General features: G+C 35.0%; 1 pseudogene; it reads left to right on the top strand.

Moving 5' to 3' along the window:
• Positions 1–4,247: 4,247 nt before the first annotated feature.
• Positions 4,248–5,376, top strand: LOC143562410 (ethylene-responsive transcription factor ERF119-like; annotated as a pseudogene).
• The last annotated feature ends 278 nt before the right edge of the window (positions 5,377–5,654 follow it).

Genomic DNA, 5,654 nt, shown 5'->3' with positions numbered 1-5,654 from the left:
TACATTTGGCTCAAAATTTGTTATGGGTTAAAAAGGGATAGTATAAGTATTTTAAAAGTTTAAGAATGCAAGTAGATTTGTCATCAAATTTGTTACGAGTTTAAAGTTTTGACTTGAAATGTCAAAAAATTGTAAGTTAGAATTTTAAATGTGATTTAGGTTTTGAATTTATTTTCAATGACATTTTTGGACATAATGAAAAGATTCACGATTTGGTTAATTGACTATTTTTTCCACAACTATTAAAATTTAAGAAAAGACGGCGAACACTTTCGACATGCTACCTCCACGCCTATCGATGCTTTTAAATTTTATCAATTTAAAGCATTTGTGTCAGCATTGATTTTTTCTTTAATGGTGATTAAAATGTAGTGTGAGAAACATGTCATACAAAATTATGCTTAAATGAAGCAAAACATTCACAAAATTGAACAAGTTAATATGCTATTTTTATGTGTTGTCATTATGGCAAAGTCGAGAAGCCCCCCTCAACATTATAAAAATCATTTTCATGGTGTAACTCAGAAGTAATATTGTATGAAAAGTCTTTTTTTAAATTGGTTAATAACCAAAATTTTTTCAGTTATATATATATATATATATGATACTGATAATCAAATTTCCAATAGATGTAATCATTTTTTCATATTTAGTATGTACTTATTTGCTTTATTTATAATTTTATTATTTGAATAATCTCGTGTGTTACACTAGCTCTAAAGCTAGTGTGTGTGTGTATATGTGTGTGTGTGTGTGTGTGTGACGGAGAAAGAACGATGACCCCCCCAGCGCCCCACCTTCAACGCCCAAGGCTGCCCCACTTCCACGCCCATAGCGGATGATCTTAAGGATAAGAACCATCATCCACATCTTATTAAACTACTCATAATTGATAAATCTATACCATTGTCTGTCATAAGTTTTGAACGCAACTTTACAAACTTTGATAAGCGTTTGACCTCTTTCATATTATTGAATTTTGTACTTAAAATAAATTTTCTATTAGACGTAATATTATAGACTTGAAATCATCATTGATATAAAAATAAATTCTCTTAACTAAATTATAAAACAAATCCGTTTTAAAACTTGAAACAAATTTACTAAAAATGCAATTAAATTTTATTAGAAAAATAACTCTTTAGACTCAAATTTCTCCAAATAATTAACAAAATTACCATGGCATTCTCGTAATATAAAGCGATAGTCAAACCCCAAACCGTCCGATAGTTATTAGCTGTCACCTACGTCTACGTTTCGCGGCATTACATCTAACTTTATAAATAAAACAAAATATAAATTCATAAATAATTACCACTTTCACTAGCCGTGCATGTGACACAAATAAAATTAGAGAAAATTCCCAAAATAGCCCATTTTAGAGAGAGAATCCCCAATATAGTCACTTTTTTCTAAAATTTTTTTAGAATTTGGACTTGGTAGACGCATTGGAAAAAGATAATAATATAGGAGTAGCAGACCAAATTTCGAAAGAAACAGTGGTACGAGACGAGATTTGGAGAAATAATGAAAGTCCAAATTTTTTGTAATCTTGGAGCAAAAGTTCAGATTTTTTCAAAACATTTTTTTTCTTCAAAAAACCGTCTTGAGAGACTAGTTTTTATATTTCCTACCTTTCCCGTCCATATTTTCAAATTATTGGAAAAAGTGATTTTGAAATCTCGTATTGAGAGATGAGATTCTACCACCACCACTACCGCCATCACCCACCACCACCATCCACCCCCCCACCCACCGTCCGCCACCACCATCCGTCACCACCACCCACCGTCCTCCACCACCACCGTCTACCACCCGACGGTAAAGATGAAGAAGGTGAAGATGAAGATGAAGATGAAAAAGATGATGTTGATGATGATGATGATGAAGATGAAGAAGATGAAGATGATGGAGAAGATGGTGATGGTGGAGGACGGTTGGTGGTGGTGGACGATGGTGGTGGGTGGTGACGGATGGTGGTGGTGGACGGTGGGTGGTGGGGTGGATGGTGGTGGTGGCGAATGGTGGGTGGTGGTGGTGGTGGGTGGTGGCGGTTGTGGTGGTGGTAGAAGGCGAAAGGTGGGTGGTGGTAGAATCTCGTCTCTCAATACGAGATTTCAAATTCTCTTTTTCCAAGAATTTGAAAAAATATGGACGGGAAAGGTAGGAAACATAAAAAATCAGTCTCTTAAGACGGTTTTTTGAAAAAAGTGTTTTGAAAAAATCTGAACTTTTGCTCCAAGATTACAAAAAATTTGGACTTTCCCTTCATTATTTCTTCAAATCTCGTCTCCTACCACACTTTCTTTCGAAATTTGGCCTGCCACCCCTATATTATTATATTTTCCCAATGCGTCTACCAAGTTCAAATTCTAAAAAATTTTGATGAAAAAAGGGCTATTTTGGTGATTCTCTTTCTAAAAGGGGCTATTTTGGGAATTTTCCCGTAAAATTATTGTAGATGCTTAGTGTTCATATCCTCTGTTCAATGAAAATTTGAGCTGAATCATTAACTACGATTTTATATAAAAAAAATACCGAACTGAGAACGTTAGTTGGGGTGCCATGAAGCGGCATGCTATCACAAGTTCGTGGTTTGACGGTTTTAAACAAGAGTTATTTTGAATGCATAATTATACATCTGATTAAAATGCGATGCCAGTGGCAACACGTTGTGTCACGTCATATATATTTTTAAGTATGTTAATGTTTTTAAAGGAATATGTTATTTAAAAAAACATGTTATGTTTTTGAGTGTTTATCAATTTAATTTTAAAGTTTAGTGTTGGTATATGCCCACCAAATTCAAGTCGCTTCTTTGCCGCAACGTTCGGATTTCTTTTGGGATTTTACTAATTTCCTTTTAGGGTTTAGTGGCGGGGTAGCGTAACAAAGTTCACCATCACCGACCGAAATTGCGTCATTTCACCACAACAATGTACGCTAATTATTTTATATTGGTTAAAAATAACATAAGAATTGTTCATGAGTATAATTTTTTATAATTGACATTCTCTACATCAATATAAAAAAATAAATTTTAAACAACCGTTTTGGTTTATGCAACCGCCGCTAAGCTTCATATTGTAAACCAAACCTTAAATCATCAAACCATTAAACTTGAACTGTGTACCAAACTATATATTTGATTCGATCAATTTCTGATTTGTAAAACTAGGTTTTATGGTCTGGTTTACGATTTGAAACCACCCTTCATTAAAACAGCCAATATATATATATATATATATATATATATATAAAAAGGAAAAAGAAAGATAATTTAGTTCGTAATTTGAATAATTTTTCCACGTGTTGGTAAAGTTATCAAATAATTTTAATAAATTTTACTAATGAGGGTCAAATAGACAAATAGTGGCATGATATGCATAACCATGGATGGTGAAGATCATGCATCCATCATGTATGCCCATGCCAGCTTATCAAAATACATCTCTCCCAAATTTAAAACCAAATTAATTATTCCCAAACGTTATTCACTTTCCAAATTAATTAAAAACCAAATATACTAAATTTATTGTTTTATTATACACATATATATCCTCATGTCTCCACCAATATTTGCGTTTTGACTGCTTATTAAACGCACCAAATAATAACAAGAACTCGAACCATCAAGCTACCATTACACCGCAAAGGGGGTTTTGATTTCACTCCATTAACCCCTAAATTCATCACAGGCTCGTCAAATTCCTTCAAATTCGTTTCAGTTTCCGCTTAATTTCACCCCCAATTTGCTCAATTCAACCTTCAATTTCTCCAATTTCAGGTTTTGCACCAAAAAACCCCAAATTGATCACAGGTACGTTAAATTTTCTTCAAATTGGTTTCGGTTTCCGGCTGATTTCTGTTCGAATTAGTTGAATTTGACGTGGGGTGTCTTCAATTTCAGATTTTATGTCGGCAAGTTTGTTGAAGCTCTGGTTTACTTTTGCTCTGTTTATGAAACAGAGTCTTTGGTTCTGTTTTTGGGTTGTTATGCGTTTGTGTCCTAAAAGGTAAACTGGGTTTCATGTGTTTCATGGGTTTCATGAGTATTTGCTTATTATTCATCTTTGATATGTTATTGTTCGTTAAATCTTCCAAATTTTGGGTTTTTTTGCAGGGATTGTCTTTGTTGGATTTACTCTGTTCTTGTTCTTCAGATACCCTGATTTTATAATCAAAAGTTGATATTTTTGTTTCTAAAATCTGGGTTTTACTTAGAATTTAAAACCCAGATTGTTGGAATTTTTTCTGATTTTTTTGAATTTTTTTGGATTTTCCGGCGAAAAGTTAAGGCCTTGCCGGAGATGTCGCCGGAAAATCAAGAAAGTGGTTCCGGGAGAAGATCCGGCGGAGAAAAAAGGTGTCAACTTTGGAGGATAATATGAGAACTGTTCGGATTATCTTTCGAGATCCGGATATGACTGATTCATCAGATGATGATGGCCCGAAAAGTAAAACTATTGTTCGGGAAATCAAGATTCCGGTGGCAGTGAATCCGGGTACCTTGTCTTGTGAAATTGGCAATGTTAGTAACAAGATTACAGGAAAAGGTAAAAAGTGTTTGACGAGAAGCGCGAGTCAACCGCTGATGACAGCGCAGACGCAGACGAAGTATCGCGGTGTTCGGCTCCGGGAATCGGGGAACTGGGCTGCGGAGATCCGTGACCCGTTTAAGAAAATGCGAGTGTGGCTTGGTACTTTTAGCACCCCCGAAAAAGCTTCGGAGGCTTATGAACTTAAGAAACTCGAGTTTGAGAAAATGGCGGCGTCTTTAGAGAATCCGCCCACAAAAACAAAAAAACAGACCCCTCGGTACAAAAACCCCGTGGGGTCGGAAGAATCTTTTGGGATAATCACACACCCGTCGCCATCATCGGTTATTGAAACAGAATCAAAAATCTTTATCAACCAAAACAAAAAGATGGAGTCTTTTAACAAAAAGTCGTTCGATCTGACTGATATCGAGTTTATTGAACCAGTCGAGGAGGGTTTGTCACTAGCTGAAATGAGTAAAGAGTTGGACCTTGGGTTGGAACTCGGCGCACAGTTTCTTGACAATTTGGTGGCCCCGCTTGACGTGTTCGGGTGCATTGATGATTATAACTTTTGTGTGCTCGAGGATGTTGCATTGGGTGATTTGCCCGATTGGGATTTTGGGGAGTTGAAAAATGAAGAGGAAGCTTGGATGAACACGTTGAGAGATGGGCCGTTTATTGGTGAGCAATCGCCATTGCCGATGAGTTTTGCAGCGAGTAATTAGCTTATTAATTAATTAGTAATTCTTAGTTCAATATTAATCGGTTTTAGTATTTACTAGTGTTTTAAGAGACTTTTAATTTGGAGACAGGAAATGGTTAATATTTTTGTTTGAATGAGAGGGATTTTTAATGAGTTTGTTTAAATTTACATGTTATTGATGTTTTGTGATGCTTTTACTTTTCAAGTTTTGGTTTAAAATGTATTGCTTGTGATGCATAAGGTACAAGGCAAGTGTGTTGGTGTTGAAAATGAAATTACTTTGTTAAGAATCCCAACTGTCTATTCATAGTAAGTGATTTAGTGTGATATAAATTCTTTTTAGTGCATTTATGTGGAGATACTTATAGTCAACTATGCTACTTTTCTTAAAAGAAAAAAAATGCCAGCTC

Source organism: Bidens hawaiensis, unplaced genomic scaffold (genome assembly GCF_021521415.1).
Source record: "Bidens hawaiensis isolate Kalapana, Puna unplaced genomic scaffold, B.hawaiensis_p1.1 tig00021016_1, whole genome shotgun sequence".
In the NCBI taxonomy this organism is placed as follows: domain Eukaryota; kingdom Viridiplantae; phylum Streptophyta; class Magnoliopsida; order Asterales; family Asteraceae; genus Bidens; species Bidens hawaiensis.
This window is presented reverse-complemented; position numbering and strand designations above follow the sequence as displayed.